This window comes from Pseudorasbora parva, chromosome 5 (assembly GCF_024679245.1).
Source record: "Pseudorasbora parva isolate DD20220531a chromosome 5, ASM2467924v1, whole genome shotgun sequence".
Taxonomy (NCBI): Eukaryota; Metazoa; Chordata; class Actinopteri; order Cypriniformes; family Gobionidae; genus Pseudorasbora; species Pseudorasbora parva.
In genome coordinates, this window is record NC_090176.1 from 35,620,672 (window position 1) to 35,635,602 (window position 14,931).

Consider the following 14,931-nt stretch of genomic DNA (forward strand, 5'->3'; position numbering starts at 1 on the left):
ATGCAAATGAGCCATGAGATAAAGCATGCGTTGTTACAGAACGTGTGGTATCGTGGTATCTCTGTGTTGACGACATGCTAAGGCGTTAACCTTATTGACCAGGGAATAGGGCTGTGATACTCATTTATTGCAGGGTTATTAAAGCATCGGCTCAGTCAGGGTACAGATAAAGCAGGTGAAGATGGTTGAGGGATTCGTATTGAAGGCCCCTCTGTGTCTCACAGGTGTGTGCGTTGGGAAGGGAAGAATAGATAGATAGCAGCTTATCACCTATGAATTTGATGGCAGATCAAACTGTAACCAAGACAGATGATTACACTAGAAATATACAGTGAGACAAGCTTGATACTGGGACTACATGTATATATATATTATAGTAATAATAATACTAGTATATATTATTTAGCAGTAAGACTATGTCGTGTTACATAGAGGGGAATAACTGTTAATAACATAATAATGAATTTATTAGTGTGAGAGTAAATAAACAAATACATTTGCCATAATATGGATGAGTGTGCAAATATACTGGACATGTGCAGAAAATATGTTGGTTAAGAGAGGGCGCCACAGACCTTCCGAGGAGCACGTTTAGTTCGCTAATAAACATCTTATACAGTAAAAGATAAAGAGTTGGCAGCAGTTTATTATGTTCACCCAAAATCTCTTGCTCTGACTTGCACATAGACAAAAGCGGACAAACACAAATGTACACAAACACTCAACACACACAAACCACAGAGCAGGCTCACTGCTCTGACACTTCCAGGGACCACACATTGACTCACAAAAATCACACATGGTAGACTACAATGAGCACGGCTATAAAACACACATGAACACACATATATTGAATTGGTGACTGCGGTCTAAATTTAGGTGTGGAGTGTTAAATGGTTTAATAATTAATATATATATATATTCTATATATATATTCTATATATATTCGTTTTTTGTTGTGTAAAATCAGTCCTCCAAACTAAAATGTAAAAAAGCTTTTAATAAACACAAAAAAAGTCAATATACTTGCATATTCAAGCTAAGTTTTTACTTAACTTTTACAAGGGTATTTATAATCAATTTCAAGTTGTCATGTTTAAAAATTAAATAAATAAATGTCCTTTATAAGTAATATTTTTAATTGGCCAAAACAATAATTTGATGTAATGTACATTTGACAATTTTGCTGTTTCAAGAACTGTATTATTGTTTTACTGTTTACATTTTTCGAAGGAAAAAGTAGCCTATATAACCATGATTAATTATGACAATAGGGTGCTTAATAGCATACAGAGCCATTAACTGCATTTACTGTATTGGGTAATAACGATGGAAATAATATATAGCTTGTCTTGATTTTTGTCTTGACTTGATAGGCAGAATTTAAGAATCCGAATTTCAAAATTGAATTTCAAAAATAAATCTACTCTGAGAACATGTTTGTCTACTTTAGAATTTGTATTTGTATATATTGTGTGTATATATATAATGACTTAATTCGATTATTGCTACAGTGCCAGGTTGCGTAGAAGGCCTTGACGTGCTAAAGTTTTGCTGCAAATTATACAGGCTAACTATTCTACTAAAATCATAGTTCTTATACTGCGTGCTTGTCGGCCTATGTTCCAATCCGGCTAAAATGCTCATTATGAAAACAGTCAAAACATGCTATGACTGTTAACCTCGCTAACGCACATCTGTAGGCCTATATCGCAGCACCCATAGGCCAGTTTAACCTGTCACGGACTAGATATTATAGCGGAAGAATAGTTTTATGAACTTTCGTATTAAGGCCTAGATAATAAGTATTGAAATGTCATGGAATATTATAGTAGCCTATGAGGTAACCATTTGTAAAACCAACAAGACAATGCTATATTGTAAATATAGTTGTCGCTGGGTGAGAATCTTTCGCAAACTCTTTTATTATTCTGACATTCCGAGGCACTTTTAAACAAAATAATTAACAGGATTTGTAGGTAGGCCCTACAAGATAAAAAGTTTATGGCGCGAAACTTTCCCTGAATTAGCCTAGAGCTGGAGAAAACATGCCGTGAATAAATGCTGGATTTGATCCATCCTGATAGTCTCCCCAAAGCGCGAGATTAAAGTATCCTCAGAGGCTTCCATCTATTGCAAAATTACTGAGACCTATAGAGCCTCTCTGTTACGGAGACTAATTAACTTTTTTTCCTTTTGGTCTTGGTTAAGAAAACGTCTCCGCTGGCTATTGGGGCCAAGTTTGTGCAAATGAATAATGGATACATCAATGTAATTTTAAAAAGAAACAGAATGATCTTTAACGCTGATGGCAGCTATATAGCAACCATACCCCCCTCTTGCACAGGCATGATTTTGTGAGTGACTCTTCAAATGCACTGCTCTAAAGTTTTAAAGTGATGTATACATAACTCGGAGTTTGAACTGACAGGGGAAAAATATCGAATGTAACATAATAACAAATCATGTGCACTCGGCATGTGTTTTTTTTAGTTCTTTCTTTTTTGATTTAGCTATTTACTTCAGAGTTCAGAGTCTAATAAGAGTACAAATGTGAACTGTGGTTCCATTTCCATGCAATGTGTATTGTTTTCGACAAAAGATAGGGTAGCATAGCCTGTTTCATTACTTAATTTAGAGATGTTTTTTTGTTTTCTTCAGGCACAGACGTTTCGGTTCACTACCAAGAATGCCCAATTCACGGGCTTTTAAAATTACTTGTGAAGACTTGTATCTTCACAAGAAACATGATGCAGAAAAAAACAGTCACGATATCTTTGACTTAAGGAGCCAAGTTATGCGCCCAATATAGGCTAATTTATCTACTTTGAGTAGACAAGTATTTTGGTTTATTTCTTCGTGTTATTAGGTTTGACTGATGTAAATCTCGCGAAACTATCAGGTGATAAAACAAATACATTGTGTTAGATTTCACTCCTAAATGACCCTCTTACAGTTTCTAGACTGGTTTCTGTATATTTTAATAAAATAAATTCTAAATTTAATTCTAAATTCTAAGTTTAATATAATTTAGTTTGAAAACAATTTTAAATGTATCGAAAAATTAAAGTGTAATTATCTTTGAATGAAACTAACACTCTCTATTGCTTCAGGTTCTCCCTACGGCTCATTCTCCTCATAAAAAATAAAAATCTCAATTAGCAGTTGTTTAAAAATGTGATGCCTAAAACACAAAGGGTTCGACTAAACACGAACCATCAGCGAAATTTCTCGCTGACTTTAATGTATGCTATCATATTTGAAAGGCTAACCTATACAATAGGAAAAACACAATAGGAAAAACAGCAATGGAATAGACTGTTGATAAACGAAAGAAAGTTTGCGGTTAAATCATAAGTGTCAGTTTCTCGAGGCTGAAATCTACTTAACAGAATTAAATGCTTTGTTTTTGTTTTCGTGTTATTCAATAATTTTACAAAATAATACAAGCAGGACATTTTAGATATCAAGATTCATTCTCTTAGAAAATTATAAAAATTTATAAAATAAGTCTGAAAATACTAACATATAGACTACACACATATACACACACACACACAGACACACAGACACACAGACACACAGACACACACACACACACACACACACACACACACACACACACACACACCCACACACACACACACACACACACACACACACACACACACACACACACACACACACAAGACATGAGGGCGATGAGACCACAGAAAAAAGTCAAACACGTGTGAAGCTAAACTTTTGGCCTAATCTGGCCTAGGCTAATAAAACCAGAATTTCCTCTCAACAATTCTTCCAGGATGCGTCTCATAATTTTGCATCAATTCGCTAGCTCTTTGAAATGTTTAAATATAATTAAAACATCTTAAAATTATTTTAAAACCCAGCTCCACCTTAAGCCTTAAAACTCTCATATCAACATTCTATGCCTACTATTAATGGCATAACATCAGAGAACTAGAAATGATGCTATATTCGTCAAAGAAAATGTCATTATTCAAAGCAAGGTGCATAACTTTGATCCTTGTCCTAAACACTACTGACTTTTTAATTGAGTTCTAAACTGAACTAAACGACGTCATAATTCAAACATCTTAAATTATTATTATTATTATTATTGTTATTATTATTATTATTATTATTATTATTATTATTATTATTATTATTATTATTATAATTATTATGCTGTTTAATAGCCTACATTCAATTCTGTTGAATATTACAAATGTAAAAACGTTTAATCGGCCCTCGTTTCATTGGCCCTCTTCTCTATTGAATTCTGCATTTTTCAATGTCAATCACTATCGAAGCCAAGTTCTATAACTTTTAGCAAAATTAGTTACTTGTTAAATAAAAAATAACGTAACAAATGATGAACGTGTTTCATTGCTACGCTGTTATTGGGAATATGTAAATCATCCATGGACTTCAAAACTGCTAAATGGGCCTATATTTATTTTCTTTATAAAGGCATAAAAATCACTTTCATATTCAAACACAAGATTTATGTTAGGCTACATTTAGAATAGCTACAGTTCGATTTGAGATGTTAATTGGTTGCAATAGGATATGAGAACGTTGTTACTATAGCAGATAACATCGATGTGCCAAGCATCAAAGAAAGAAGAAGAAAGTTATTTTCTGTTGCACTTACTGCTTATGGCGTGTCGGTACCTCGGTTGGCCGTTGAGAGGGCTCTGTCCATTGATTAAAAGTATTGAATCCAGGGCTGGGCTTCTCGCTGCCTCGCGGAGGACGGAATACGGCCGAGTTCGGTGTTGGACACTTGGGCTCCGTGCACTGTGCGCTGCGACTGAGCCACTGGAACTGAGAGACTCCGAGCTGAGGGGTACAGGTAGCAGGAGATAGACAGCATGAAGAGAGAGAGTGCGCGAGAGCAGAGAGAGTGAGAGAGCGAGAGAGGGGGGACAGTGCACGAGACTGAACACAGCACAGATTCCGAGAAGTTCCGAGAAGCGACCGACGACTATCTCTCCCGTAGTACGGAATCTTGTTCACCGTTTACCGCGAGTTTGAGTCACGTGTGTCCGTGGCAGAAGCGAAAACCTCAGCAGCGGGCGCAAAGAGAGCATCAAAATCTGAAAACGTCCATCTGTGTTGCTGCATGCGCAGAGAGAGTAACAAAGCTAAAACAGACGTCAAGTATCTGCTTTGTGCGATGCGGACATTACCTATTACAACGGCGTAAAATCTCAAGAGCAACAATGTGAGTGTGTCACTTTCAATCTCTCCCTTGAGCGGCGCGCGGACTGACGGAGAGCCGAGAGAGGAGTGGGAGTGGGAGGGGAGGAGGACTGGAGAGCAAACGTGGAAGTGTGACAGGGAGGGAGGGGGGAGGGACTGAGCTGTACAAGGTAAGTCATTAATTCATTCAATGTAAGTTATCAATAAAACGAAATGCAGGCTAGGCATATTCGTTCAATGTATAAGTTATAAATAAAGCGACATATAGACATATTCGGTTTGAACTATTATGTATGCTGAATGTTTTAACGTTTTATTGAAATATGTTGTTTTTATTAATGTCGAGAATTTATCCCGTATCATTGCATTTGATGTTACGCGATCTTAACACGTCGCTGTCCTGCCCTTTACTTTTTAAACTGAATGAAATGATAGCCTACAGAAATGATGATCTGCTCGACAGACGTAAACAAGACATACAGTAGAAAGTATATCGTGCAGTATTGTGAGTTAATGTTAAAATGGATAATGGAAAAATCTTGTTTGGAAATGGAGCGAGAGACACTTTCACGTGAACACCGACTGCTTAAAATGCATGCAGCTAATTCGGTTTCTGTGTCGGTTGCTGCTGATTTTTCTATAGCACATTGAAAGTGACAGAGTCATTTTTGGTGATCATGAGTAGAGATGACAAATCAAAGCACAAATGACCCAATCTCAACAAGCTGTAAACCATACAGACTGAAAATCTTCTATGACGGCTTATGATGCGCACTGGCAGCTCTAGTGTCCAAGAGGAACGAGCAGGAACACGGGGAAAAGAGAGCATGGTGCATGCAGCTCAAGGTTTAGGGTATCACCACAAGCTGTCAGAGTTCCACCTGAAAACTTAGCTCTCGAAAACAGGGACACTAGTTTCTAAACAGATAATTTACAACAATTATACAGCTATGGCCTCAGTTTGGCTGTCAACTCTGATATTGCTTTACTGTATAAACTGCACCACGTGAGGATTTAAATGCATGCATAGGTTACGAGTATCATTCATAGGTTAGTACAAAAGTATCTTACCTTTTTCCAAAGTTATTTAATGAGAAGTCATTAACAATGGCGCGTGCAGTTGGCAGGTCTGATGCTTTGAGACACTCAGGGGTGTGTGAGCGAACGCTGGCTGATTCTCCAACCTCATTCGTCACTATTATAATATAAGATATATGATCACGATGATGATGGTGATACAGCGGTGCGTGACAGATAAAATGCAAACTGAAATGTGTGTAGATAATAAGGACTAAACAATACAACCGATAAATACTAACTTTGTTAATTCACAACTTGATTCTGTAATCTGCTGGTCTGAATGAAGCCACAGAAAATATGTTCAACTGTTAGCTGAATGTCCCTTCTCAACTGTGTCAGTTAGCCTACATAAATGAACGTAAACAAAATACTATTCAATCCTGAATACGTGAGTGCAATTGTTCCAATTTAGATGTATTGGCAATTTGGCATACAAATTTGAGCTCATTAACAACATGAAAAAATCTACAAGAATGTGTTTACCATCAGCTAAAGTTCTGCTTGTTTCATCAACACGCTCTTTCACTCCCACATCTCCACTAGCCAAATTTAACATTAGGACTAAGAATACACTCTAAAAATGTTGTGTTGTTTCAACCCATGGATGGGTCAAATATGGAAAACCCAACTGTTGGGTTACATTTTTTAAATATATTTTTTTTAAACGCGGAACTTAGGGTTGTCCATATTCGAGACCAACGTGAAACAACACAGTATTTTTTTTAATTCGTTATTTAACAGGTCTATGTATTGCACTGGAACCACAGTAAAACAAATTATTATTATTATTATTATTATTATTATTATTATTATTATTATTATTATTATTATTATTATTAATGTTGTTGTTATTAGGCTATTATTATTATTATTATTATTATTATTATTATTATTATTATTATTATTATTATTATTATTATTATATCTATGTAATTGCCAATGTCTCGTTTATTTTATATTGGAATTTTCATGGAGGCAAACAAAGATCCAATTCAAATTAACAAAATTATAATCTAAATATTGGGGTTATTTTAACCCAAAACTATTAGATCGTTCTTTCATTTTGCATGTTCAATAACATATAAACATATATTACAGCTTGAAATCACAAAGCGGATGTCTCTCCCAATCTATTTTCTCTGTAGATAAATGTAGTTTTTTTTTGTTTTTTTTGTTGTTGTTGGTATTTGAATGCTAAACAATTATAGCTATTTCGTAAATACGACTTTCGTGAGGAAATTAAAATTGTATCGCCTGTGCCACATAACAGTAGATTTACAGAGGGGGTGGGGGTTATAGCTTTTTAAATATTTAAAAAATAAAATAAATAAATAAATAAATGTTTTAATGCATTAAAAAAATAATAAATTGCTATGACACTGCTCCCCATATCGGAAACATCCTTTAAACAAATGTGAATGAACATTATTGCATTTGTCGTAGAGAATGTTTTTCTAATTGATGTTAACTTCTTGCACGCAAACGCTTGGTGTCTCGAGCACATTTAAATTATTGAGCTCTGGTTTTAAAAAACCTTTTTTGAGCATCTTTCTTACGGTCCTCGGAGCTTTCCCTTTTCCATTTCTTGGGTAACTGGGGATCTAAAATTAGCAGACTACTTGGAGTCAAAACAACATTCAAGCAGAAAGAGTCAAACCGTGAAACAATAAAAAATATATATGCCTGAGACTTAAGAAACAAGAAAACAATTCAGGCTGAGAAAATAAATAATTGAAAAGATGCCATTTCCCCGACGAATCTGTAAACCATGACAATAATTACGCGGAGGTTTGGAACGCGCGGCGCTCCTGTAAATATAAATCATAGGGCATGTCTAAAATTTATTGGATTCACCTAAGTTTGATCAAAGAATGAACTACTCATTTTCAAAAGAAATGTAGGCTAATTAACAAAAAACTGTTTGTTGCACCTTTATCATGCAAAACGCCTTTATATTATACAATGACTTATGACTTGTTTATGCAGAGCGACACTGTAGAGAAAACCTCTAAAAGAAAATAGCTATAGGCCAATTTTTTTAAGTATCTGGAGCAGTTTTCGCAAATCACATATATACAAAATTGAAGGTAAGTAGGGAATGTAGACTAACTCCACCTGGTAAAAGGTAACATCAGAAATGTTCGTCGTCTTGGGTGAGTTTCGTGTGCTGAAAAGGGGATGAAGTGCCTTCAGGTCATTGCTGATAAGGCTGACTGGTCTTTGAGAAGGCTAGTATATGTGGAAATAGCATCGTCTAGTGGCCAGAATCAAAACTACACCTAAGTGAAATATGAAGTTGTATTAAATTGTGTTGAATTGAGTGAGATTTTGTTTTAAATATAGGCTTATATACAGACAGTGCTGAGGTGAAGTGGGATATTCAAAGAATAAATTTATACTGAATTCATACAGCTACTAAATAGGCCTATACACAAACGGATAATCTTGTGCTGAAGCTCAATTCTCAGGAAGAACACGTTTTGTAAACAGACCGTTTAAATACAATTTCTAAATTAATGTAGTAAAATAATTTTTAAGAGCATTTAAGACAATAGTAACGAGTTAATAATATGAGTTAATAAGAGACATAGCCTAAACTCATTATGGTCAATCTATTCGTTTCGCTATGTATTTTAATAAATATGCCTATTAATACCGTACGTTAATCAATTGTAAATCAGGCCTATGTTATAGACTAACTATATTAAAGCAGACTATCCATCCGTTAATATAATATCCCACACAATAATATGTAATGCATAACGTTAATTAAGTCTCATACCATTTATTGTGGTATTAGTGCGTCCATTTCAGTATATCATAGTCAAAATACTTAAATAAAATTATACATTTTCCTTTTTGCAAAGCCAATGTGCACTATTTATTAGAATAATTATTTTTTACATCGCCTTTAAAACAATATTCTGCATGCTATTCATGCCACGTGACAGACCTGAATTAAGGTATAACTCTGTTTCATTGCATGTTGCATAATGGCAGTCACAAGTTGTCCAGTGTCTTTACAGACCTTTCATTAATATGTACCTAGTTGAGCACTAACACGTCTGATACTCTGTCTTACTTATTTCATATTCAATAATAGCCCATTTATTTCAGAAATGCCCATGTTTGTCCGTAGTTCAGCACTTTTAAAGCTGCATGACAGCTCCTGCAACGATACACGAGTTAAACGTAATACTTCCGACAAATAAGATTTTAAAAGTGAGATTCGCAACGTTATCGACAATTCTGTGCCTTAATGCAGCAGATAAAAAAACAATCAAATACAAAGGAAGTCGTAGAATATAAAATAGATTTAAATTCATGCCTTTTTATTGTTTTCTTTTTGTTATATTAGCCATAGCCTATACAAAGATAAAAGTTATGAATGATCTCATTATTTTATTAATAGCTAGCCTATTGCTATACAATTATAAGCTATGCTACGCAGTATTAGCTAACATTTGCCAATTGTAATTCGAAAGAAACAAAACGACACCCCAGATAAAAGTTAAACGAAACTCTAATTGGCAGGGCACTAATTGCTTCCATTCAGAGGACACGATTCCCCCTGTATTTTTACCTCTTCTAATGGTTTCATTAAGACCAGCATGCATCTTCCACAAGAAGATTTTAAGAAATAATAATAATAATAATAATAATAATAATAATAATAATAATAATAATAATAATAATAATAATAATAATAATAATTAGGTTATTATTATTATTATTATTATTATTATTATTATTATTATTATTATTATATTATTATTATAGGCTATTAATGTGGGGGAAAGTTGAGAAAGTATTAAGAGAAAAAGACAATTAACCTGAATAATTTCTATCGATAGCCTATTAATGGCCGAAAAAGATAGGCCTATTCATGTTTCAGTTGAAACGTGGTTCTCCAAAATATAAATAAACAACCATATATGTTCTGCTTGTTTTACAAATTTACGGGAACGTTTCGTACGGAAGCGTTTACGTACTGCATTAAACCGGCTATAGACTGGAAAAACAACAACAAAACAAAATAATAAAAAAAACAATTGCAATCTTCTCAACTGAGACCCCGTAAAACGTCTTTAACAAAAACGAAAAACTGCAGATTCTGCAGGTCCTTGCATTAGTAGCCTATTTACCTGAAATGAAATCCGCCTGACCGAGACATTCATGCAGGGGTTTGGAAAGCAAACGCGAGCTGTTAAGCGTGAGCACTCTGCACTATGTCATTGAGCAAAAGTATTTGACAGTTGGAATGATCTGTAAATACTTCATTAGACCGTGTATGAGTCCCCCTTGTGCCCCATGGTCCAGTTCTGGTAAGATTTACAAATGATAACATAAACAGAGTAAAAAGAAATTGATCCAGCGTTTGAAAGCGGAGGAGGGGCCCTTGAGAATGTGATCTGCCCACTTAACATGAAAACCAGGACGTCTGTTGGGCAAAATGAGTTTTTGATCCACCGCATAACTCGCGCAGTGCTGTTCCTAATGAATCGAGTTCAGCTGATAAGGAGCATCGTCAAAGGACGTCGCAAGTCTGTGCTGAAGGTAAGAAATCACAGCACAGTTCTGGACAAAGGGGACCTAATGCTGAGGGCTGTGGGTGTGCAGTTTGAATGTTTTTGTTGATCTAACAACCCATGCTTAAAATGGGGAACAAAATGTATTGAGTAGACGTTAAATATAGTTGCTTTTAAGGGTATTTGTATTTAAGTGATGAATGTTGTTTTGTAAAAATGTAAAAAAAAAAAAAAAAATTAAAAAAAAAAGTAGTCTGTAAATGTAATTCTTCTGAAGGAAATACTGTCAAAGTGTCTTTTATTTATTTAGTAAATTTACATTTCAATCAAACAATTCACAAAATTATTTATCTAGAACTTGCAAATTTACTGACAAAATGATAAATTAATTGATGTAAGGCTTAATCAATGCAACAATATTTTATATTGAATATTTTACTACTTTATGTATAAATATATATAGTGTTTTTTAACAGAAACTCTTCCTTTTTTAACACTCTAATCAGCAGCTTAAAACTGAACCAACCCAATTCAAGCCTTAGAAATGATCTTGTTTCAGCTATTAACTGGCCCATCCTTTTCCCTCCCTGACAGTATTTGTCTAAACCCCAACAATTCAATCCTCTGAGCTTTTCTCTGCATCTCTAGGAGAGCCACAAGGAGCATGAGAACAGGCAATCCAGTAGATGTCTAGACAAAGAATCAACATTTACACATGATGCACCACACTCAAGGAGAATGGGCTCTTATCAAAGGTTTGTCTCAGGGACTTAGGTGATGGGAAGGACGGATGGGAGTTGTTTACAGCTACTGATGCTGATGCCGTTTGTGTCGTCACTAACTTAATAGGGACCAAAGTCCGCTAGTGCTAGTGACCAGGACAATAAACAAATTCCTCAGAATGAGGTCCACAAACACAGTCACAGTCACACATCTCAAACACAGCCCCGAGTAGACGGCAAAACATTGCTGCAGCAATCAGTAAAACCCACTTGTAAATTTAGGCTTCACTTAATCCTCAGCCAAACATTTGGACAGATAGGTATGGAATGAAAAGGTTTTACCCATTTTACTCACCAGAACGCAGATGCGGACGACTCTGAACACTCTTCATCGGGCCATCTGGCTTTTCTGACTCTCACAGCCTTCACTGACAGCAGTTTGGCAGAAGATCGGCCTAGTCAATCAATGAAAGCAAGCGGCCTGCACAAGTTTGGTTTCACGACTGGGCGGAACTATGACACTTAGCGTGAATCATTTACTGCCACTCACCAATGAAGAACCGAGTCATTGCCAGCTAATGTCTTTGATTGGCTTGTCGTATGTCAAACTTTCTGATTTACGGTTTGCTTTCGGTAGCTGATGGCTTGATTTGTTCTTGACGAACTTCACTAAAACGAAAGGGTAAACCCCAAAGGGTCCGTTCAGACTCGAACGAGATAAGTTTTCTGTCGGATGGGAGCGTCGCACAAGTTGATGAGTTTATTAAAGTAGGGAGGGTTATAGCAGTGAGCAGTATTAAACATCACCGATCCACCTTCTCAGTTCTAAATCATCCTTGGCTCTGTGAAGTTTCCCAAAAGCTGGAATAGATTTATGTGTTTCTGATGCACTAAAACACTGAGTGAAAGGACAGAGAAAATACAAAGAGAGAAAGAGAGAGAGAGAAATGGGGACTGGAGCCAGGTCATATTACTCTTACTTATTAAAACCTCAATCAGGTCTGAGAGCTCTGGACTAGAGCAGCCTGTCAGACTCAGCTCAGAGCAGTACCACAGAATTTGATCCTTCTCTTTCTCCGTGACATGTTTGTAGTCTACATTTCAGTTCATTTACAATTATGACTCAGTGGCATGCACAAGAGACATGTTTTAATGCAAAGTATCACAGATTTAAAGAAAACGGCTACAGCATTTGGCTGCAAACCACGCAGACATTTAGTAGCCTTCTTTTTGCATTATTTTTCAAAGTCACAATGAATATTTAGCATTAGTCAGTGTTTGGCGTTACTAAAGAAACAGAGATATATGTGCACATTTTTGTCCAGTAATTTAATTTTAAAAGTTAAAAGGGTGGTTACATCAATATTTTTTAGCAAATTATATTTCACCAAAGATTAAATTCAAACTGGCTTCTTATAGGCTTGTAATGAATATTAAACAATATATAAAAATACCTCGTCCCGCCTGCCTTGTTTGGATCTTTGAAGCTGTTCCGTTTGATAATAATATGTGGTGTTGGGCAAAGGCTCTGAGGTCAGGGGTCGCACTGGTTCTGTGATCCTGTGTTTGTTATTGCTATGCTGCCCTTGGCCAGGTTAACACAGCGCCGTCATCTCAGACGTCTCACTGTGCGCCGTGGAGGGGGGAGGTGGAGGTCACCGTCTTAAATGTGTTGATGGGACCCGGGGTGGCTAATCTAAAGTGGTGAAATGTTATCCCACTAAAGAGGGGGAAATGAAATTTCAAAGCACACTTACCACCATTGCGCCTGCTTCCCTTGTCAGAAAGACTGCTTGCCAAATCGTTGCACTGTTGAACAGGATAAGTGACAGCTGGAGGGAGCTCTCACACTTCAGAGGCCAACTGTACTGAAACTGTACTCTGTGTTGTGTATTCATGAGAATTTAGAGATAAAAATTAATTTACAGAAAATCTTTTAAAAATGAATGTATTAAGCACAAGACCTTTAATATTTCAACAATTATTATGCATTGCTTTAAAGAAACTTAATTTATTGTCAACTCCTTTTCCGACTAACTTTTTGCACCCAATAAACTACAAACTGCTAGATTTTTGGTGGTCGAATACAACAATCAAATACTGAGTCTATGACTATGGCCTGTTAAGGATGCAATGATATTAAAATTCTGTCAAAACTAATGTATTTTAATGGCAGAAAACCATTGGCACATACTATTTTGTCTAAATAAATTAAATTAAAAATACGTCACTATACTAAAATCAAAATCATCTCTTAAATTCTACAACTGAATTTAGGCATCAACACATTATACTGTACAGGAAGAAAATGTTGAGATTTTGAGATGATCTAAATATTAGACAGTGTTATTCAGTCATAGTATTTTTTAAAGATTAGCAATTAAGTGAGTGTTATATTACGGCAGATGTAACCAAAATATAAAAATCAATAATATATATATATATATAAATGTTCTGTATATCAAAATTAATCCAGAAAATCATACAATATGGTACTAATATATCTACTATGACGTAAATTTTCCTCCAACAACAATGGCTACTACTGTACATCACTAATGCATCTGAGTTGTTGATGCAGTGTAAAAAGTGACTAACATAAACAGAGCAGTTAAAGTGAATACATGCATTTGCATCTATAAACTATACGACTTCTGTAATTAATGAGTTTACTTAAGAGTGACATATTTATGACTGCTCACAACATAATACCACATTTCATTTGAATCCAGACACAGTTTAAGTCTGTTCAAATGCTTATCAAGAGATGTTTAAATCTATTAAATCCTCTTTCATTGAGCGCTTCCTCTGGCTCATGGGACTAGTCGCCCTGAATTCTCAGTCCTTGTCAGTAATACTAATGCAGAACACATTTAGGGCCACAGACCTCAGACCCAAGCAGCGGTAAATTGGGCTAAGAGAGCTGGCGCAGCCACTTAATCAGCCATTATTTATGGGGCTCAGTGGTTTAAATCAACAAGAGCAGGAACTGGGGCCAGGCCTTATGGGTTTATAACTGCTGTCAAAATAATCACATACAGATATATTCATCAGAGCGCAAACCAGATCAGTTTAACGCCCTCCCCTCGATATTAGACCCCCCACCCCCTTCCTATAGTCTTTTTACATTCTTGACACTTTCCTCTTCTCCGGTACTCCATCTCATGGAGCACGTGAGATAACATTCCTTCCCAGCAGTGCCCTCTTGCTATGTATTGGCTCGTCCCCATGTTCTTTTCACTCCCAACACTTTTTTTTAGGTAACACTCAGCTCTTGGACAATGACAACATACCCGCAGTTCATTAGAGAAAAAGATTTTGGCAGGATTGAACAGCAAGAAGTGGGAAGGAGGAGCCAGAGCCATTTTTAAAAGGAATGGAATCTCTGAATG

General features: G+C 35.8%; 1 protein-coding gene across 2 annotated transcripts in view; it reads right to left on the reverse strand.

Annotated features, from left to right (window-relative positions):
• Positions 1-4,789, reverse strand: part of satb2 (SATB homeobox 2) — a 41,104-nt gene extending 36,315 nt beyond the window's left edge. For both annotated transcript variants that reach the window (XM_067444055.1, XM_067444054.1), the window contains exon 1: positions 4,658-4,789. The gene's annotated coding sequence lies outside the window, so the exon portion shown is untranslated. The remainder of the gene's footprint in view (positions 1-4,657) is intronic.
• Positions 4,790-14,931: the final 10,142 nt, after the last annotated feature.